This window comes from Gavialis gangeticus, unplaced genomic scaffold (assembly GCF_001723915.1).
Source record: "Gavialis gangeticus isolate Ggan-Ray unplaced genomic scaffold, GavGan_comp1, whole genome shotgun sequence".
In the NCBI taxonomy this organism is placed as follows: Eukaryota; Metazoa; Chordata; order Crocodylia; family Gavialidae; genus Gavialis; species Gavialis gangeticus.
The window spans coordinates 239,918,379-239,942,326 of record NW_017729032.1 but is presented as its reverse complement, the minus strand read 5'-3'; the positions used below and the strand labels follow the sequence as shown (position 1 = coordinate 239,942,326).

The 23,948-nt window shown below is 38.6% G+C and overlaps 1 long non-coding RNA gene across 1 annotated transcript; it reads right to left on the bottom strand.

Moving 5' to 3' along the window:
• Positions 1–587: 587 nt before the first annotated feature.
• LOC109302427 lies at positions 588–23,516 on the bottom strand. The gene is made up of 3 exons (XR_002098763.1): positions 23,397–23,516; positions 1,646–1,651; positions 588–599 (listed from the first exon to the last, which is right to left on the bottom strand). It is a non-coding gene; the product is annotated as an uncharacterized LOC109302427 (long non-coding RNA).
• Positions 23,517–23,948: the final 432 nt, after the last annotated feature.

The following is a 23,948-nucleotide window of genomic DNA, read 5'->3' as shown; positions in this document are numbered from 1 at the left end:
TCGCCCTTCCTCTGACCCCATTCTGCTGGCAGAGGATGTATGGTTGAGTGGGGTTAGCAATTGCTACTGTGCATAAGATAGTCATGTAGAGTTTTTATTTTAGTGACGACACAATTATGTCCAATTGAATTGACATAGCTGATGATCCAGAGGGAAGATTTGTTTTTGAGAATGTTAAAATTGGATTCCATTTTTACTTTGGCGTGTGTCTGTGGCCCAAAGCAGACAATCCAACATATAATCTTTTTTTTTCTTTTCTCTTTTTTTTTGTTTTGTTTTTTTTTTGGTAAATTTCTCTGAAATAAGAAATGCCCATAAATTTTGGAGGCAGCTTGGAATGAATGTTTGGATACTGTCCATGCCCTGCTAGCCACAAAACCTACTTCTAAGGAAGTAATTAAAAGTTGTATGTCAGACTGGGTTTAGTAGATATTTGGTGAATAGTGAATCTAACAGTAAGGGATTATAGTTTTTCTTAATGTCTCAATCAGTATATTCTAGAATTGCTGACTTTTTAAAATTCTAAAAGCATGATTGACTCAGTGGTCAATGCTTCTGGTTCTATTACTCTTTCAGACTTGGCTGAGGTAGAGCTTCAGCTCTTCCTTGCAGATAGATTAGCTGTAAATAATTGCTGGTGACTCAGCACCTCCCTGTTGAATTATTATAAAATTGAAGCATTCTTTCTAAAGGAGTTTAAAAATTTTATAGAGCTTAATCGACCTACTGCTTCCTCTGCTTCGATATTATAGGAAACTACTAAAGCCTTCTTATGAAGGCATATAACATTATATGATTCTGCAAGAAAGAAAAATCTGGGATACAGAAATAGATATTTTAAAAAGAAAAATTGAGTCTTTAGATGAGGATTATATCACAGATCCTTTGCCTGATAAACTGTGTAGTCTTACCAATATGAGATGAATTAAATAAATTACTATCCCAAGAGGTAGAGTATGTATTTTACTGAATGTTTCTAGAGAAGAAATAGATAGGTTTCCAAACTTTCTAACCACACAACAAATTTCAGAGCTGGAGAGGGAAATTTTAGAGGCTCTTTCCTTGTTAGATTAAATAACCTTGGCCTTAAAGGATATGAACAATAACACATTTTTTAGGCAGTGGTGGATTTCTTCTGGAATTATATAAAAAAATGTAAGGATACATTGTTAACTCAATTATTAAATGTATATAATAGTAAGAACCAAGGTACACTACCAACCACTTTACATGAAGCTATGATTTCTGTAATTCCTAAAGCTGACAAGGATTCTATGAATGGTTCTAATTACAGACCAATTTCTTTAATTAATGTAGACACCAAGATCCTAGCTAAAACTTTATTTATCACACTGATTGGAAGAGGTCCTTCTAAAGTTAATTCACAGAACTCGAATAGGATTTATCCAATAAAGGCACAGATCAGATTAACATACATCAGGTTTTAGATATAATGGCAGCAATTCAAAATTCCGAAGTCCCTATGGGTATAAATAGATGTTGCCAAGTTAAGTGGACTAGATGTGGTGGATTGTGTCCTTCCATAGTTAATCTGCTTCATTGGCTGAAACACACGTCACCCATTGTCCTGCATCAGGCAAGGGCTCGATCCCGTGGGACAAAGTGCAATGTGTTATCCACTTACAACCCACTTCAGAGATACCCTGGGGTGCATCTCTGTAAGAGGAAAAGACCAGGGTTTACACCAACACTAGATATATACCAACAGTAACTATTATTCACCCTTATCTTAGGCACAGGCCTAATCCTCTGTGGTCTCCCGTTCAGTGTGCAGCCCCTGCCCCTCAACAGGCAAAGGAGGACTCAATAACAACACACAGGTTAATCATCAATTCAACAACAGGAATACCTGGCAGTGACAGGACAATAATTGAACAGAACACAATAAGTTTACAGCACATGTGCAAAAATAACCAATACAATAGATTCAGACATAAAAAGTTCACAGTCCTCTCAAATAGCAACAATAATGATGCAATATTACAAACAGAATCCCAATGGCGTAAATAACCAGGCTGCAATCAAAGGCATGGCAGTTGTGCCCAAAGGAGAAATGGCAACCCAGGGAAAGGTCCCATTTCATAATAGAACATCATTATCTTCTCCCAAATTGCTCAACTAGGAGGGGCCCATAACCATGACACCACCCTTAACAAACAGGAGCCCTAGACTCCCCTCTGTGCCCAGGGGTGAATAATCCCCATTCCTCAGGGGCTTCCCCTTGATCACCCACAGTGGGGAAGGCCCCTCCTCTCCTGTGGGAATCCCCTTTCCCTGTGTAACTCATGACTACCAGTGTCTTTCTTCACGGGTTGACCCGTCCAGTTGCTGCTCATGGCAGGAAGGCCCAAGCTGACTTCTGCAGTCACTGGGGTCTATTGGCCTTCTCTCAGCCCACCATGCACCACTCTGTGCACTGGGACCCATACCACCTTGTGCACCTATGGTGACCTGTCAGTTCTAGGGCCCCAGGCTTCAGAGGCCCAATCTTGCATGCCCTGGGAATGGGAATTCCTGGGGTATGCAGGTTCAGGACCCTGAAGCCCCTAGAATGACAACCCGAGCAGCTGTAGGCTGAAGAAAACCTAAAAGAAAGCTACTACAATAAAGCAGCATAATTTGATATTGCCTCAGTTGCAGCCACAAATTGGGGGCATTTGTGGTGTGACAGGGGTACAGACATCTGTTTGCTTGGGCTTTTTACTGCTTTAAAAAATTATGGAAGCACAAAGGCAGCATTTGTTTCTGCCTTGAGGCTCTTTTCACATTTGATGCAGAGAAGGCCTTTGGTTGTTTCTTGGAGGTACCTTTTTGTGTATTACAAAGAGATGGAGTTTGGTAAATAATTCTTAAGGTAGATATAGCTACTATATACAAGTCTCACTTTAAGAAGTGTGACCAATAATATTTTATCTGAACCATTTATCTTGCAAAGGGGACTCAGCAAGGTTGTCTACTATCTCTCCCTTGCATTTAACACAGGAACCATTGATTACTGACATAAGAAATAAGGATGATATAATAGGTGTTGTGGTAGGAGACTGTGAACACAAGACTGGTGTCTGCAGATGATACACTAATACTCCTATCACAGTCTGAGAGATCAGTTCCTGTCCCATTAGTCAACCAGTTCAGCAATCTGTTGGTTATGAAATTAAATGGACTAAATTTGAGTATATGACAAAGGATATATTTATTTAGCAAATGGTTGTTTCCCTGGCAATTAGCATGCATACCGTGTTTGGATATTAAAATATCCAAGAATATCAATGGTATCAGTTGCTAAAACTTTCAGAAGCTTTCCCTATGTTACATTACAGGATCTGAACAAATGGCTCCGTTAAGCAATATCTTTGTAGAGGCATGTTAATATTTTTAAAATGAAGGTCTTATCTTATCTAATTTTCCTATTACATAATCTACCCAAAATCATAATGAAATGTAATCTAGAATATTAGGGTTGAAAGGGACCTCAGGAGGTCATCTGCTCCAACCCCCTACACAAAAATGGACCACCCCCAAGCAGACGATCCCAGCCAAGATTTTGTCTACCTGGGTCTTAACCTGTACAACCTCCCTGGAACAGCCTGTTCCAGTGTTTTATTACTTTCCTAGTGAGAACATTTCCCCTAATATTTAACCTAAACTTTCCTTGCTGTAACCATTTCTCCTTGTCCTGTCATCTGCCACCACTGAGAACAGTCTAACTCCATTCTCTTTGTAACCACCCTTCAGATAGTTGAAGGTTGTTATTAAATCCTGCCCCCCCCTCAGTCTTCTCTTCTCCAGACTAAATAAACCCAGTTTCTTCAGCCTTGCTTCCATAAATTATGTTCCCCAGTCTTCTAACCATTTTTATTGCCCTCCTCTGGACTCTCCAATCTGTCCACATTCTTTCTGAACAGGGGGCCCAACACTGGACACAGTACTACAGATGTGGCCTCACCAGTGCTGAATAAAGGGGAATAATCACATCCCTTGATCTGCTTGCAACACTCCCACTAATGTAGTCCAGTATGCTGCTAGTCTTCTTTGCAACACAGGCATGCTGTTGATGCGTAGTGTAATCCCCCAATTCTATTTTGTGAAAATCAACTAAATATTCAACAGGTTTCTGTGGTGGGAGGATAAAAAGGAATGGCTTTCATCAAAAAAGCTACTGTCAATTGAAATGGGTGGCTTTCATCTTCCAAACCTTTGTCAATATTACAATGCCTTCTTAATAAGCCTGTACATGTAATGGCCTACTGATATGAGTGGAAATTGAATGGGCACTTATTTTTTTCTTCCATTTTCAAGCTCTCCTTATCATAATCTTCCTAAGCAACCTTGTTGCACATGACTTTTAAGCAGCTCCTGGAGCTCTTAGCCTCTGGAATGTCCACACATTAACACCTGAAACTTGTTTTAAGCACACTTCAGTTGGCTTAAAGTTACACACTCCACGGCAGGTTTATCTCTGATCTGTGTTACCCAGTTCACGTTCCATTAATGTGTGGCCACACCCCATAGATGAGCCACTCAAGTTGCAATCTTCCAGTATCCCCAAGATGCAATGTTCACTCTTCCACCCTCCTGTTTTATGTGGACAGACTTTCTATCCCCTGAACTCTACAGCCTAGGGGGCAGTTCTGGCACCAAGTCAACTCCCCTGCTGTCACTGGAAATATGACCTTCCCACTCATAGGTGTGCAACATTTTGCTAACAGCAAGCACATTCCAACTAGCCAGTCACCTGGATATTAGAGTGGGTCAGAATGAGCTGGGTCTTCCTTCCCTGGGCTGAAGCAGAGCTCCCCCAAAAGTGCCTTCCCTCACCACTCCCAGATCCCAGTTACCCAGGGAAGCATGACCAGCACCCCCTCCCCCATACTCCAATCCCAATCCGAAATCCCTATTAAAACATGAAACCTTTTTTCATAGGTGCACCCCCTATCCCATTAACTCTCTGTCTCCCGGCTATGTGTTCCTGTCTCCCCAACACATCTCTCACACACCCCTAATGAGAGCAGGGATAGAAGCCTGTCCTGGCTCACCAGCCCTCTAATAGCAACTCACAGCTATAGCTCCTAGTCTGGCCCCTGTTTGCCAGGCCTCTAGTGGTAAGTCACAGTTGTGCAGATCAGCAACAGACAGAGAGGGTTTTTAGCCTTAAGTGGGACTGCTCTAAATTCAAGCTAGCACTAACAGTGATCAACATTGGAGCAGCTTAAAGTTCAATGTATAACAAGGCCCTTATCTCTAATTCCTACATTCTTTTGTAACACAACAAGGTTGGAAGAATCTAGCAAACTTACTGCAATTTCATTACATCATAAAGGCTCTATTTTGGGCTATCCCTTTATGACGTATGGAACATGTAAACTGAGAGATGTGGACGAGGTGAGTGGATAAAGGTGCTGTGTATGTAGAACAGCTTCTAGTAGGAAATCATATTAAATCCTTTTCAAAGTTATGTGTTTACTATGGCCATCTAAAAACAGTTGTATGGCAATATATAATGTTGCATCAAGGATTATAAAATCAGTTTGGACATGATGCTTTAGATGTATCAAATATTCCAGATATATATCAAGGCAAATATATATATTTGCTTTGAAATTTGCTTCTCTTTCCTATCCTGTGCTATCAGAGACTATCCCAGCAGGATGTGGGGCCCAGGGAAAAGCAGCCTGTGTGCCCCCGCCCCCACTTCCAGTCCCATGGCACACTTACGCCGGGCAGTGAAAGCCCCAGCACACCAGATGTGGCAAGATGGGAGGTGGCCAGAACTTCTGGCCAGAACAAGCAAAAAAGCTGTCCAGCCCACCGGGCAGTTGGGTGGACTAAATTTCAGCCATGGCCTATCTTCCCAGCTCTGTGGGCCCCCCCCCATATTATGGGGCCCAAGGCAGTTACCCTGATTTGTGCCCCCCTGTGTGTCATCATTCACATAGCAGACCTGATACAAGCTATTTAAGACTGAAATGATATGGAGACATAGGTATTCAGATGACAGAATCCCAGTGGAAATCAGCAATTTACAATATTCTAACATAAACAACTCATCTTACACTTCATCTTATACAGCAAAAGATCATTTTTTGTCTGCACTGGGTACCTGCAAAACTTAAAATATATATATTTACGGCCAGTAGCTGCATGTTGGCGATTTGATGCATTGCAGGAAATGCTTGGTCACGTTTTGATAATTCCCTATTACTAATTTTTTTGAAAAAATAGTTACAGTTAACATAGTTTTGAACACAGGACCGATACCTTTGGCAAACCTGTATGCTTTTTGGGTATATCCCTAAGGGATTCAAACTGAATCTTTCCCAGATTGCACTCTTAGAACAGGTTTTATTAGTGACATGAAGGATTAGATTGCTTCACTGGAAGAGTAGGAGATCTCCAAAGATCAAAATCTGGGGCAATACAGTGGCATAACTGATATCTATGGGAAGTTATGTTTAGCTTGCTTAACAGCATTGAAATATTTAGTGAAATTTGGAAAGAATTTTTAGATTATTCTGACAATTAAAATAGTCCTTGCACACTTCCCTTTTCTTCTGTTCTTCCTTCTTCCCTCCTTTTTCTTGTTTCTCTCTCTTTCCCTTTTATTACTTATGACAGAAATGTACATAGTGCATAGTTCATATATAGTTGATATGTATAGCTCTGATTTTTGTACTGTATTTAAAAATTAATAAAAAGGATGTGTATTTGTTTCTAAACTTACTGAGAATATACTAACATTATATCCTATTATATCTAGGTTTTGCCAGTCACCCTGTAAAGCACATTAATATGGAAAGCTTGTTTCTTTGACAGTAAAGAAATATTTTATTTTTCTCCCATTCAAAATGCTAAGTGCACTATTTTTCATCTATTAATACATAATTTGCCAGAATGTGCAGTTATTTTTTTATGACAAGGTAAAGAAAATTAGTTCTTAAAGCAATTCTTTCCAGAAGGTTTGAAAAGTGAAAGATTTTTTTCATTTGTAATAACTGTTTTATATAGTATCACCGATGAACTACTTTAAATAGTATATTTTGTATATAAATAGTATGTTTTGTATATACTCTCTATATATTATACACACATGTATATTTGTGTGCGTGTATGTATAATGTTAATACTTGTCATAAATTGACTATAATTTGGCTTTAAAAAAATCATGCTAACATTTCCAAAATAACCTGTTCACTATAATAATTACTTTTACCATAGAAAAGTGCAATATACTTAAATAAGTAAATGCTGTTACATGGATTCTATTAGTTTTCCACCATATGGATGCTGAAGATATTATTTTTTAACTCTGTGACCTCTAAAGGATGATAGCATCTGAAGATTACCCAGGATCAATAGAGAGTTATAGGAACAGAACTCAGTAAAATGTCAATTATAGTCTCTTTTATGGTTGTTGGAGAACACTTGGAGCAATTTTAACAAAAATGGGACTTTACATGCAGTTCCTACAGCTGTGGAATGCACAACATGCCTTGCATACTGAATAGAATAACATTTTATCTCTGGTCATAAGTTAATATATTTCAACTACAGTACTGTGCATTCCAGTTTAAATATTAACTGAAACAATTCTGTGTCCCGCTACTTCTGTGTATAGCTAGAGAACAATATATGTAGCCTACACATATTGGTTTTGAATCCCAGTATAACTTGTAATTTTATTAATTGAATATTTCAATGCTATAACATAAATTTATAGATATGAGACTTCCCCCTTTGTTTTAAAAAATAAGTTTTAATATTAAAACTAAATTTCCAGCCTTTTGAACATTTTAGAGAAGGAAACCTATTAATTTCCATATCCAATAGTTATATTGTGGCCATATCTTCAACCACTGTAAACATTCATCATTCTGTTGAAGTTGATACAGATTTGATGAATTATATAATCTGCTGATTTTCGTGTGTATCTTTCTCTCTTTAAAGCCCTGGGGTCAAATTGTATCCATAGTCGTACCTTTTCTAACTTGTAATTCCCTATATGCCAGCAGCATATAGTAGGTATAAATTGCAAGAAAAGTTAGCCTATGAGGATTTCGATGGCTTGGCTTATGATTCTTTGGACTAATTAGTACCTTGAGACATTCTTGTCATTACAGCTCTGCATTTCTCTGGATCACCATAGTGACCCATCTCAAAGCATGAGCTTGACACGTTTTAACAGCGTCAAAAATATTAAATAAATATAGGAATGTTCTGAAACTCAATATTTTGCCTCTTTATCTGTAGGTAAACTAATTCTAGAGATCAGCTGTAATTTAAAGGAAAAAGCAAAAAGGGGCGGGGTTAAAGCCTCTTTTAAGTATTACTTATAATAAAAGGTGCTCACATTGTAATTTCACAGGCAGACTGAAGTAACAGAACATGGTGGTAACAATCATTAGATATATAGGCAATGAACTACACCAGTCATAGGTCCCATGCTTATAATATACTTGCCCACAGTGTTGGGTTTTTTTAATTGGAAAAATACTCGGTTGATGGGGGAAAACAGGATGGAGTGAAAACATCTTGCCTGCAGAGGCTGCAATACTTTTCATTCTCAGAGAAAATAACTGTTACGATGGCCTAGGCAGCAGCAGGCAGTTTTAGTAGTGGGTTTCTATTATGATAAACGTTATGTTTAGTGGAAGGTTGGAAAGTGCTCGAGTAAGAACTCATATTGACAAAAGGAATTACAACTGTTGTTCTGTGCATTTCAGTAACTAGGTACTATGGTCCCTACTGATATCAAGTGTAGAAGGATAGGTAAATCAGTCCTGGGTCTTACTTAAGTCAGTGGCAATATTTTTATCAATTCTGTTGGAACCAGACACATATCCTTAACCTCAGTCTATAAGTGAATATTCTAATAAAAATAAATAATTAAAAAAATGATGTCAGCATTGTTTCAGCCACATCAGCAGTAAGCTCAGTATTTTCTAACATTTTTATCACCTGCAGGCCATTAGCTGTCATAACTATTTTATTTTGCAAAGGTTCCCACCACAGGAGCTTAATGATGGGTATTCCCTTTGGGTTGGTTGAGGTAAGTTGATTTTTTTTTCCTCCCCTCCTAAATGTTTCTTAGCATAGACAACACAACAAGGAACTATGTGCCAGGACCACAGGATAGTAGACATCCTATAAATACTTCCTGTTCTAAGTTAAGTGCCAGATGCATTAAAAATGTTAAATTGTAGTTGAAAGCTGGCATAACTAGAGAACGAGAATTTCTAGACCGAGTGGCAGATTTGTGGAAAAGTGAATATCAATATCAATAGCACTGACAGTTCATGAAGTAAGTGGGAGCCAAAGTATTGAGGGTAAATTGTTACAAAGAAAGAGAGAGATACGGTAGAAGCTTCTGAAAGGTCTAAATTTTCCAATTGTTAACGCAGCTCCTTCCCCTTCAAAGAAGAGAAAACTGTGGCAAACATATACCACCATATGGCAAATAGTGGAGTGTAGATGGTAGCATGTTAAATGATTTTAGTGTCATATCTCTAAGTCTTATTTCCCCGTCTGATAAATGTAGATAATACCTACCTCACAAAAGTCTTGATAATTGCTATTGTTGTTGTTGGTTTTTTTTTTTTAATGTTTAACATTTTACCTCTGGGTGATAAAATCTATGATATCAAAGTAATTGTTTATAGTCTCAGACTAACAATGTAACTATTGTATTAAATGATTGGTCAAATTTAAGGTGTACATAAAGCTAGCTTAGCTGTCAAGGTTTAGAGAGAAGAAGCCCAAATGGACAGCATGAAGGAAGAGGATGGCAAATACCACAAGGAGTTGTGTTAAGCCCTGTCTTGCTCAAACTCCACAGCACTGGTGTATTGCAACAGGTCTAAGTAGCATATGATTTGGACAAGGTTAAATTAATATGAAGAGGAAATGTAACCCCAAAAACCCTGTGTGCATTTCATACGCATGAAACAGAGACACAGACCCCAGAACAGAAGTTGTAAAATCTAACTTATTAAAGTAACATCAAATCTTCCTTAAACTGACCTATGTCTTTCTATATTGGTCTTGTTCCTAATAAAGAAAGACAGAACTAAGAAAAGATCGATATCTCACAGCAGTTAACAAGAAATAGGCTACTTTAGACATATCAGTAGAAGATACAAATACAAATTGCAGTGATAATTCTAACTACAAAGAAGTCTGATGAGAAAACCTCTAATATACTAGTCACAGTTTTGGATACTATATGGCAGAAATACAGAAGAATATTTTCATTAGGTTGATAAATGGTTTCAGGGGTTATAACTATGAAAAAAGGAAAATTAGGCTTGTAGTCATTATGAAAGGGCAGATTAAGAGAAGACATGATTGAGGTGTTTACTATTATGAATAGCAAAAAAGGATGCATATGCAACAAGACTGCTGGAGAAAGTAACAAGTTCAGATATATGATTTCTTTACAGAGAGGACAATTAATGTGTGGGGCAGACTGGAGATAACTGAATGGTACTAAATCTGAATCTATTCATATATGGTTATGGGTTCTCAGTGGAAATAAACTTCAGTGGGTGTGCCTGCATGTGCATTAAGGCCCCGTTGCTACAGTGCATCAAATTTAGCACCCCTAATATGAGGTACTATATAAATACGAAGTAACCAGTGCTAAAGCACAGTAGCAATGGTGCATGGTTTTTTTGTGAGGCTTCACGAGCAATGGATTAATTCTACTGCTCATTGGTGCATTAGTGAGGTTTTTGTTATGGTGCGCTAATACCAGCAGAATTAATCTACTGTGCATTAAGCATCTCTTGTAGATCCGCCCAGTGATTACAAATACCCATTCAGCACTGTGTGAAAGAAAGCAGGTCACAGACTCCAAAATATAATGGCTTTTTAAATTTAAGCTATTATTTTAAAACTGTCTGCCTTTCATTTAGAGACGAACCTGAAACAAGCACTGCAAGGAAGGTTTATCCTCAGAAACAAACCTACTAGAGGTCATGTTACAAATGGAAGTAATAATCCCAAGGTTTATATATTTATATGTCATGACACCCTAGGTTTTTTAAGGATAGAATCCTAGGATTGAATCTACCATCAGGATGTATCCTTCTACTCCATAATGATGCAAGCTAAGAGCTATTTCAAATGCATCTAGCTGAACTAATATTCTAGCATTGGCACACCCTGAATTCTGGCCAGGCCCTGGAACAACTACTAACTTTAGGAGTCTTGAAGGATTATTTCTCTCTGTTAATAGATGTAGATTGGATCCTAGATATCTCTATAGTATTCACCCCTCTCAGACTCAAGATACTGGTACCCCATTTCAGTGAGATGGCAAGAGCACAGAATTTACTAATTTATTTTTTTTCTGGATGTACTCAAAAGATAGTGGTGAAAAAAAACAGCACCTCAAAAACAGCAAAGTTTTTACTCTGGTGCTCCTCAATTTCTACATATGGGCACTCCAGGACTTGCAAGACAATGGGGATTCTAGTCTTGCAATATGCAGATATTTTCCTTTGGAATATGGGACACCACCACCTTTGCCAGTGTATCTCACTGCTTGGTTAAAATCTACTCATGGATGAAGAACAGTGTGTAGAACAGCGTGGATGCAGAACAAGTCTGAGTTCCTTCTTGCTGGTAGAGTGATCCCTGATCACTTGAAGGAAGTAGAAGCAGGAGTGCTCTTTTTTCTCTACCACCAAGGAAAAGCAGCAGTGGCAGGAAAAAGGAAAGAAACATAGCCTTCAACTTCCTTTTCCTTGATGCTTCCTTTTCATCTCCTGAACTACCAATGCATAGAAAGCAAGCAGCATTTGATAGAAAGAAACAGACATCAAAATGCCCTTCTTTTGAAATAAAAATTCTACTTAATGACATCTGTTAAAGTTAGTGGAGGACACTGGCTGTTTCGGTATGAGTGTAAACATCTGAATAAACCATTTTTGAATATCCAGGAGGATAATAATGGACTTCATAAACTTTGCAGAACACTATAAAATAGTAGGGTGGTAGGGACAAAAGATTTCAGGGTAGACTCCAAACATTGTGCAATCTGGTGGCCCATTGAGATCTGGCTATTGTTCTCATGTGAGCAGAAACAGTCAGACTGCCAACAAATGAAGACATCTCCGAGGCCCAAGCCACTTCATAGCTAGTGTAAATGGTCTTGCAAGGCTAACATTAGCAGAAAAAATGCAGAGAACAGAATCTTTTTCAGAAAGACTTGGATCAAGACAGAAGATGACATTTAAAAGCCTTGCAAAATCAGGTACTAAATTTAGAACATTCGTTTTAATAGGAATATATTGAGTATGCATAAAAACCTTACTGATTATTTATTTTTAGAAAGGTTATTTCTAGATTTATTGTCTCTGCATAAAGACCCACTTTTGGATATTGCATGCATGATTTTTCTCTGTTTTGTAAAACTAGCTATGAGAACTAAACTAAAGGTATTTATATTTACATTCCTATGTTTTATAAAGCAAATGATTTTGGAAGAAAAATCCAGATTTCTGAAAAACCTTCATAGAGATCCAGAAACATTGAGAAAATATTTCAAGATTGCAGAACAAATCTCCCCTCTACCCCCTACTCCATCTCCTCCCTCTGTCCCCTCTGCTCTCTCACTCTCCCCTCACACCTAAATGTGATACCTCTCTATGTGTGCATGTGTGTGTGTGTGTGTGTATGTGTATATATATACACATGTATAGTATTGTCATGACATGGGGTCCTCAGGGATGGCCATGATGCCACTAGGGCTCCATGATTGTGTCTGCTCTGACCTGTGGGAGCCTTCTAATCTCACCTGCGACATCTTGTTGATTGAAATAATAAGTTGGGAAGCTGCCCACGAGTTTGTGTGGTCATAGTTCTACTGAACCCCACTAGATCCTGCTGATTTTGCATCCTTTGCTGGGTCTCATTCAAAGTCAGTGCCTCACAAGACACCCTAAGCCTGGGATTTATGTGCCCAGGGCCCTGCCTCCTTCTGGTCAGCTGACTGAGTGGAGGTGCCAGCTAATTCCATCATTAGCCTGCTGCCCGGGCAATCTGCAACTGTGGAGCTCTGTCTCAGCTTGCTGGGCTTTCTAGCCAGGATGTTCCTGATCTTAAAGGAACAGGATTGCCTTAGTGCCCTACAACACATATATTTATACATATGTGTATATAACGTGTATAGATGCACATATGTATAAATAGAGAGAGAGAAATATTGGAACAGAATCTTCAATTTTAACCTTCCAGAGTTGTGGGTTGTGGTGGGGAAGGGCAGAATTAAAAAAACAAGACAAAAAAACCCCTACCAATTTTCACTTGAAGTAGAACACTTTTTAGGTATCTTTGGCTATATTTTTCTCTGAACCAACATCATTGGTGGTGTTTGAGCGTATCATCATTGGTGGTGTTCTGTACTACATGCAGCTTATTTAACATAACTAATGAGTAGGTTTACTGAAGATGGAACTATGCGCGCACACATCAATACAATTTATATACAAATGTATATCTATATCTTTTTATATATAGAATATATAAAGCTCCATCTTAATCTGATGTTGGGGGAAGGGGTGGGGTGTACATATATATAGGCATAATATTTCCTTGTTTCAAACATTATTCCATTTTGAAAGTCTGTCAAAGTCTGTGAAATGCTGAAAACCTTTAAACCTGGTAATATATCTTGAGACTGAAAAAATGTTTTTAGTTAAGCCTTCCAGGATAATTTTCTAAATAGAGTATGAGAATCTTATTAGAATTACAGATCTCACACCTAAACACTAAAACACAAAAAGTAAAATCAATGAAGGTTTTGCCATTTGATTTTGATGGGGACAGCATTTATGAAGAGAGAGAGAAAGAAAAGCAGAAAATGAGGAGAAAAAAGTGTAATTAATGTTAGGGTTCAGGTGTTTGTTTGGATCAAGGTTTTCTCAATACATTGCAATTTGCTGTTTATATTTCTAGTTAGGCTAAGGCTCCATTTACTGTGAAGATGTTTGATGTTCAGAATGTTACTTCATTATATAAGTCAATACCAATTAGTTTTCTTAATATATATAACAGTTGTTCTGACTGCTAAAAGAAAGCACTATATAGTGAAAAACAACAGAGTTCAATCTATCTAATGTATTGAAGAGAAAGTTAGAGGCAACTGGATCACAGCTGATAAGAAACTACAAGGGCGGGCATGTACACATGCACTTTACTGCTGAGTTGACTAATTAGGTCTGCAGTAAGCTTCAGCATGTATATGTGAGGAGCTATTTGGACAATCTAAACTAATTAACTCCTCTGCAAGATAGTACTGCCCAATACAAGTATTATCTTATGGAGGAGTCTTTCAATCTACTGCACTGCATGTCTAGACTGTCACTGGGGTTGGCTGGGGTATGAGCATGCTGAGCCAGGGTGAAGCAGCCCTGAGCAGGCAGGCTAACCCCTCAGGTCCTCTGTTAGCTGGGACTGCTCTACCCTGGCTCAATGTACTGTGGTCCTGGGTGCACATGTAAACACTGCATCTAACAGCAATAAACTCTGGTGTGAACTGAGTCAGGTTATTCAGGTACACTGATTTCATGTGTAAATTCACTGAGGGAGAAGATAACTGAGGCTCTTTAATTTTGCAGTCAAAGGCATAACAAGATCCAAAGTTTGAAAGTTAAAAGTAATAGTTCAAACCAAGTTCAAACGAATAATACAACAACATTTTAACAGTAAGTCTGGTTACCTTTTGGAATATATTTCCAAGAGATGGAATAGGTTGTTCATCACATATAATCTTTCAATCAGTAGTAGATGCTTGTCCAAAAAATATGGTCTAGTTCAGTGGTTTTCAACCTGTGCTCTATGGACCCCTGGGGGTCCACAAACTATGTTTAAGGGGTCCAGGAAAGATGGTTATGATCAATCAAAACTACACTTACAATTCAAAAGGGCCTGCACTTCCATTCAAAGTTTTCAAAGGGGTTTGCATCTCCATTCAAATTTTTTTAAGCATCTGAAAAATGAAAAAAGGTTGAAAATCACTGGTTTAGTTTAACTACAAGTTGTTACACTTGAAGCAGAAATCAAAGAATTAAGTTCTGTTGCTGGAGGTCAGACTAGGTAATCATCTTTGCTTTTGTCTTAATACTTGTGATCTGTATCTGTCTTTACTGGGGATATAACTTTGCTCTTTTTAAGTAGAGGAGGTGTGGCATTCTATCAGATAGAAGTGTCAGAAAGAGCAATGCTCACAGTGAAATTGCAGGAAAAGGCTAGGCTGAAACACCACTGAAAAAGGTCCAATGGAATATAAGAACAAAACAACTAAACTACTAATGGAAAGAAGAAATGTAATTTGCAGTTGTCTGTAGGTTAATCAACACTGTACCCATCTTTACCAAAAGTGTTTAAAGATGCCTAATGGATGTCATAAAGTGTTATAAACCAATTTTACTCTTAAGAAATGTTCACAGAAACATTCAGAGAGTCTGTATTTCAGAAAGTTCATTGCTTTTAGATGCGTTATGTGTTTTTTTCCCCTATGTGTTCTTTCACATATAGGTACAATAAAATGACATTGTAGTACTAGTTTACATAACCCTGAGGGCATCACATTTTGATGCTATAATGTTTACAGAGGGAGGGGTGGGGAATTGGGAAGGTTTGTTTGCTGTAATCTCCTACACATTCTGGCATTGGCCACAGAATTCACCTATAATGTTAAAGTTGGTTGATCTCCTGATAAAGTTTTCCACAGAGTGTAATTTCAAGTGAAACCCAAGTGACATTACATTGTATAAGCTATCTGAGCCTATTTGTTTCCTCACTCTTTAGACCAGTAAAAAGTAGGAGTAGAGCAACATAATACCCACTTAACAATAATACTCTCTAAGATCTAGATGTAGTTTTTGCTAAAACATTGCACTTTTATTTAAATTAGGTAAAATTGAAGAATAAAACTAACAGGACCTGACTTTACTAGTCTGTTCAGGAGCTGTGGCTACATTTTTAATTATATTATTTTAATTGTAGCTCTCTTTCTAAATTATTCTAATCAATTTAAATAATTTTGATTGCCCTGAAGAAAAATGTAGAGCATGCAAACGCTGCATTCACTAGGTTTATTAAAACTGTAGTTGATCCAATACAAGATGTCACCCACAGAAAATCCTCACCTATCACATTATCAGATAGTCCTGGTAACCTCCTATACCTAGGCATTCACTAGGTAGCTGTAATTTGAGTCCTACCTCAACAGGCCTATGATCTCTTAAGCTTCTTTCAACTGAAATAGGAAAGGCTACACTGCCATTTCTTTTCTGGTCTTTTTGGCACTTCCTAGGCACAAGCTCTTTGTTTATCATGTCATGGCAATAGAACGTATACTCCCATTTTTATGGGCCTTCAGCCCCTCTAGTGGTTCAAAAGCCCTCAGGCATATAACCAATCTTTAGTGTTGTGGCCCTCTGAGTTTATAGCCTACCCAACCACAGATTTTATAAGGATTCCAAACCTCAAGAAAGGCACAGATCTGGATAAAATGGATGCATTTCCACTCTTGAGCATTTACCTCCTTCTCATGGTGTTTTCCTTCTGATTGTGGAATCTTTCCTGTTTCCTATTTTCTGTTATTTTCAGCAAGTCTTGCAGTTAGTTTGGAACCTTCTGCTACAAATAGATACACTCTTATCTTCAAGCTAAAGATTTAGTGTCAAAACCAAGTATTTCTCCTCCTCCTAGAGTGACCAAGGGTCTTCTAACCTTCAGTTCCCTTTGTCAGGTGACTTTGATCAGTTATGGTCTTTTCCCTAAATAGCACCACAACCTTTCTGAGTTCAGATGTGAAGTTAGAAAACTCCTATTTTGTCCCAGGTAATTGCTACTTTTTGTTCAATACTGTACCATTTAGACGATCATCAAAGTTTAATGACTCCCATTATTAGCCACAAGCCAAATGCAACAATGTTACCTATCACCTCCGGTGGGTTTTAGTCCCATACAGAAGAAAACACAGTAGAAAAGGAAAATATTCAAAATGGAGTTCGAATTCTAATAAAAATACACATATCAAGTTCCCAATCGATCTGAGTTCCCAAGCTATAAATAGACAGATCCCTCAAATTGCCCCACACTTTATTTCCAAACGTAAGCAACCAAATTATTTCTTAGACCTCATTTTAAAACTGCAGTTCAATCAATATACTCCAGATGGCACACAATGATGATAAAATTATGCATATGTTACTTTGAGGAATTGAATATACAAACAGAAGGAACTTGTTAACCAAGGCTTTAGCAACTGCCTTCAGGACTTTTCTGAACTCCTGTACACTTAAGGCAGGGGTGTGGGGGGAACAAAAGGACTTGGCTCAAGATATGACATTTGTAAAAATACAACACAAATGCAAATATACATAGATAACACAGCAAACAAATATTTGAATAATTAGTATCTTTTGCATGCAAAAACAGACACTAAGGCAGATGTTTTCTAAGTAGACAGAGGACTCATTTGGCCTTAAGTTATTTAGGAATAAACTAGATGAATGTGTATGAGAGACAGAATATTATTTGCAAGTAAGTAGAAAGAATACACAAATCAATGTTCATGTTAAGGCTTCATTCTGCCACTTTTTCACACTTTTGAAAAGTGAGTAGTACCTTTCCTTGCAAGTGGTGCTAAAGAAATCAGTTATTAGTAACAGTAACAGCAACAGCATCTGAACCTTTTATAGTATTTTTAGTTTCAAGTGTCTTTCCGTTAAATATGTATAGTGATTAATTCCTCTGCAGCTTCTTTAAAAGTGGAACACAAGTTGCTAATTACCAGAATACTATGGCCCCAATCCTGAAGGCTATTATGCAAAATTCCCACCAAACTCAATGGGGGATTAAGAACTGCTGAAGGAAGTGATATGCTTCAGTGAAATGCTCAGATATACAGAGCATGAGCACCAACTCATTGGTTTCATAGGGAACGGGGACCAAGTTTTAGCATAAACAAAACATCTTTAGAGTTCCTTCAGTATTAATAAAATTCCTTCGTAAAGACTTTTTTTCATTCTAAAAATGCATTTAAAGAAAGAAAAATTAGCATTTGTTCTTTTTTAACCCAAAGGTTACCTTCAGTCCCCATGGCAACTGTTTTTCTAAAGTATTGGTTATATCTTTCTCTAGACAAATGGCAGTCCATTTAGTAATAGGAAAATTGCTCATCCCAAATGGTATCAGTTACATTGCTTTTTTTACAGCATCCATCCAAAACACATTTGGTTTAGTTCTACAGATTCAAGTGGTTTTAGATAAATGTCTCAGAAATGCTCTATGTCAATGCACAACTCTAGGTAAGTACTGTATTGTGCAAGGGGGCAAGGTTTACTTTTTGTAGTTCCACACATTGATTCTGATGAACATTTCATGCAAAAGGAGCTTCTGTAGTAGAACATTTCAGAATTCATGAATAGTAATTGAGCCCTTTAGTTCTGCACTAAACTTAAATCCATTATTCTCCATTTAAAGCAGACACATCATGTTGCTCTACAGAACACTGCTCTGTCAATTCAATACTTTTTCAGTGAGCTGGGCTGGAATATTAAACATCCTTTGCTCTCAGTATTCTTGCTGTGCTTGGCACATTTGGATTCGATTTCAAATAGGCAAATAGCAATTCTGTTGTTCATAAAGAATACCTTGTATGTGTGTATACACCTTGCTCTTGAGAGGAAGAGGGTACATTATTTGCAGTATCTTGAAGCTGTAGCAACCAGTGTGCTTCAGCTCCTTTTTCAGTACTCTATGTATGCATTAAAATGTAAAATATAAGTCACTGTCAGATTTCTGCCTTCTCTGCCAAACACACTGACTTACTTCAGTTTTGGGACATATAAATGTTGTCTGTAATGAAATAAACTGTATGTAAGAACAAAGGGTCAGATCAAAATTAACATTGTTAATATATACATTAAATATATAGCATTTATACACATGATTAAATAATCTACTACTGTATTCAGTTCTCTGTTAAACAGTACAGCCAAATGATTCCATCATCCTAGCTGAGGTGCAATTCAGAGTCTGAATAACCATTTTCTAATTCAATCTTTCTTGTGGCTACAAGTATCTTGCAACCATGTCCTGTTATGTTGCCACACTAGAATAATGCTATATTCATTTTAAATCATGTAATTTTGCCTAAATGAATTATCTGGTTTGGGAAGCAGTAAGAGAGACTTAATTTTATGCATGCTAAAATCTGAAGTTTCTAACCCCCTTTTTTTTCTATTAGTCACAGCCTTGTCGCATTTAAAACTCATGTATAAAGAACACCAGTATAGAACTGGACATATTTTTTAAAAGTGTGCTTGACTTTTTAATTAACATATCTTCTCCACAGACTTTTTCATAGCAAATGGAAAAGGTTAGGGAATGAGAGGTTTTTTGTTTTCCTTTTGTGTTGAAGTAATTTTTAAAGCTGTACTTTTGTTCCTGCAGTAATCAGAGTAGCCTGATGGTACTTCTTGATATTTTGCACAAGTGGTTCTTTATATACATCACCAAGATGTGGCCTGATAATCCCAATTCCACAGCTAACATTATTTTCAAAAGGCATTGCAAGTCACATAGAGGTGGCATAAGGGTTGATGGGGGGAAAAAAGAAAAACAAACCATGCTGGACCTGAGCTGAGCAAAACTAGGATGGCAGAAAGGTAAAGAGGGCTTTAAATCATTCCAAGCTGTGAACCAACAATTTAGATTGGTCTGAGTGCCAGTGGACCAAATATGCGATTGATGATCTCTGTACTACAACATACTTGTTACAGATAACATCACACCCAGTAGCCAAGAAAAGGTGCTACTAAGCTAGCTATACCTGCTCCTTCCATTGGTGGGCCTACCAACTAACTCCTATCCTAAGTTTCTACTACTTCTAGATTAGCAGTGCAAAGTAACGGGAGAGGAGCCACAGACCTGGACCAGTAGTACCAGATATATTTTTAAAAAGGTAAGAAAGAGAAATATTAATAAAAGTTTAATGTAAGCTAACAAGAAAAAAACAAACCCCACACTATCCTAACTAGCAATTCTGAAGAATAATGTCAACAGTAAAGATGGGGTCTTCTTATTAATCATATGGTTGTAAAAGGGTGGTATCCATTAGGGCTGTGCAAAACAGCACTGTTTCGTTTTGACTTCTGTTTCACCATTTTGATGGGACAGAGTTTCATTTAATTTCAACAGCACTGTTCGGTTTTGTTTCGTCAAAACGGTTTCTCTATTTTGACGCTGTTTCAACATTTTGTCCACAAGCCATAATGGGGAAGCACCAAACTGCCTATAACTTTGTCATTTATTGCCTGATTCAGATGAAACTTTCAGAGATTGTAGCTACTTCAGAGGCCATGAAGTTTACCAAGTGTCAAGGACATAGGTGAGAAGTTTCTGAGAAACCACCACAAAGTCTTGAAAGCAAAACTTGCGTTACGTGTGTGGGTTAAGGCACAGTGGGGTGAAAACTGTCGGGATGGCAGCCCCTGCTGAGGCCATGAAGCCCATGAGCTTTCAAGGAGATAGGTGCAGAGGTTTCTGGGAAACTGGACTTCAAACTGTTCAGAGGAAAACTTGTGTCGCTTGTAAGTGTGAAGGCACAGAGAAAGCTCAGTTCAAACAATGCTTTTTATACTGTTTTTTCATTCCTCCCCCAGAGCATTGGGAGTGCCCCCCCCCCCCGGGAAGGATCACAGTCACTGGCCAGCTACACAGTCAATATCAGAGCAGTCCATCCCCCCTCTTCCCCCTCCCTCTTCTTAGTTTCTCTTTAGTTGCAAACAAGCCCAGCTTCAAAACTCGAAACATTTTGAAACTCTTGAAACATTTCGACTGCCCTTGTTTCATTTAGAGGCTGTTTTGAAGCCTTTTGTTTTGTTTCAATTTGGCTGTTTTGAGTTCAAAACAAGTCAAAACAACGCCGAAACAAAACAGCTGATGGAATCTCACACAGCCCTGGCATCCGTGGGTGGGAGAATAAGGCAAAAAAGTTGTGAAGGAAAGAAGACAGTAGTAAAATGTGGTGATGGGAATATTTGTAGGATGAGTTAGGGAAGGAGAAAAGGAACTGAGATAGAAATCAAAGTGAAAGGAATGCATAGAGAAGGAATGGAGTAGTCAGTAGGATGGAAGTGAAGAAAAGCAAAAGGTTTGGGGAAGAAAATGAAGAGATCAGTTGTAAGCTGAAATAATGGAAAGGAAAAGGAGGAGTGAAAAAAAAGAGAAGAGATAATTTGTGACCTGGGGAAAAGAACAGGAAGTGAGACATTTTGAGCAATGGTTGTGTTACACTGGGCTATGAGTGGCCAGGTCAGGAGCCACTCGGGGAACAAGGGGCATTTATACATATGGTCCAGGAGTTGGCGGGTGGGGTGCTTTATTAGAGCAGCTCCAAGAGGCGCTCTAATTAAAGTGCCTGGATTGCCACATGTATCAGCATTCCTGTGCTGAAAAATGATGGCTGGGAGCTTTAACTAAAGCTCATTTGATGAGCTTTATTAAAAGTGCCCCCACTGCCATTTTGCAGTGCAGGGGTGCTGGTACACATGCCACTGGAGTCTGCTGGATCATAATTATCATGTTGGAGTGGCCTCATTGCACGTGTATAGGTGCCCAAGGTGCCGACCTGGGTCAGGAGGAATGAGTGGAATGGGCTGGCTTAGGAAGCTGGGAGGTCAGTCTGTGAAGCTAAGTCAGGAAGCTGGAGAATCAGTCAGAGGATGAGCTGAGTCTAGTAGCTAGGAGAACAACCAGAGAGCTAGGTCTGGGGAGAAAGATGAATCAGGAAGCTGAAGAATTAGGTAGTGCATAGAGTCTGGATGCAAGTCAGGTCAGTAGCCAAGAGATCAAGCAAAGAACAGATAGAGGCACAAGAAAGGGCCAGCAAGGCAATTCTGGTAGGGGTTGAGCCCCATTGTCCAGACATTTCATTTTATGGGTCAGGGGTCTATATGCCAGAGAGTGATCGGTCAGCTGACTCTGACCAGCCACTTTGGTGGCAAGGGGTGAGGGGATGGCTTGACCAGGATGGAGGTCTCTGGCCTGCTTGCTATGTCTGAATGGTCAGCTGGAGAGGTGGCAGGCCATGGCCCTAAACTCGGAGCCTTGGCTAGCTCAGCATAGCATGAATGAATGACTAGGTTAATGAATGGCCCATGGCCTGATAAGGAATCCAGAAATATAGAAAAAGAAAGTGAGATAATAAAGGGCAAAAAATATGAAGCAGAAAGGCAGAGGTGGAAAATCGAAGAGAATGTTTCGAGAGAGAAAAAATATTTAAAATAATTAAAATATAACATTCAAAGCAAGTGCCAGGAAAACAGATGTGCTTATGTATGAAACAAAAATAGCTCAGAGATGTGGGACTAAGTTTTGTATTGTGTCAGGTCTCTATTCTGTGTAGATGAAGAGGGTGGGAGAGAACAACAGCAGGTCTCAGTTACATTATAGCACTCCTTTAATTCTTGAAGCTCAATTACCACAAAATTAGAACAGCCCCAGGTTTCCTTTGCATTAAACACAGATGCAGGAGGTCCTAGTAGGCCATTCTATAGCTGGGCTGGGGAAATGCAACCACAGTTCATTCAATCACATCCTTCTGATACAATCCCATGTGTTTTATGCTATGACCATTGTTTAATATGGAACCAGCTGTGTTTTACTCTCATCCCCTGGAGATATTCTTGTATCAGCTTTGAGGTTGCTTTCCCCCACTGTTTTGCCCCCTGTTGTAGCTAATAAAGGAAAAGTGGACAGATCAGAGAAATGTTAAAATAGAGGTAAAAGGAGACATTCATCATTGGTTAATTTTCTATATATGGGCATGATATTTCAGACTACATTAGAGTTTGATAGCTGGGTAACTGGCTCCAAGGACATACCCAGAGAGTGGTGGTTGATGGAACTGAATCAACACAGTACACAGTGACCAGTGATGTCCCCCAAGGCTCTGTTCGCGGACCTGTACTGTTTAATGTTTTTATAAACCATCTAGACTCTGGTGTCAGAAGTTTGAAAGAGCCCAGAGGAGAACCACAAGCATGATCAGAGGGCATGAGAACAGGCCTTATGAAGAGAGTCTGTGAGCCATGGGACTCTTCAGCCTGAAGAAGCGCAGGCTCAGGGGTGACTTAGTGGCAGCCTACACGTACATAAGGTGTGTGTATCAGGATCTGGGGGAACACCTGTTCACCAGAGCACCCCAAGGGATGACAAGATTCAATGATCAAAAACTCCTGCAAGACCATTATAGGCTGAACATAAGAAAGAACTTCTTTACTGTCCGAGCCCCCAAGGCTTGGAATAGACTCCCCCAGAGGTGGTGCAAGCACTTACTCTGGACTCTTTTAAGAAACATTTGGATGCTTATCTTCCTGGGATCCTTCGATCCTAGTTGACTTCCTGCACTTTGGGCAGCAAGGCTGGATCCAATGGTCTTACAAGGTCCCTTCTGGCCCTAACGTCTATGAAATCTATGATATAGAAACAGAAAATACTATTTTTTTTGTAAATACAAGCAGCATATGTCCTTCAAAAGAATCCTAACATTACCTGTGTACTTGCTAAAGACAGAAAAAAGTATCTGACTGAGATAATTCCTGTATCCTAATGAAAATGCTTCTATTTGAAAGGTGAAGGAAGATGAGGGGCTGGTTTTATCTTGAAAGCCATTACCTTGTTCATCTTCTATATGTGGACCTAACTTCCAAACACTAATCACACTAACTCCTTTGGGTGTGAAGAGGTCAAGCCAATAGACTACACTATAATTGAGAGTATGATCACAATAGTAGGCCGGATCCTTTGAGATGTTGTGTTTCATCAGATTCTGTAGCTTATTTTACTTCCACTGACTTAAATGGAAGAACATAATTAACTGTGCACACAAAATACGCTGAAACTTGCAG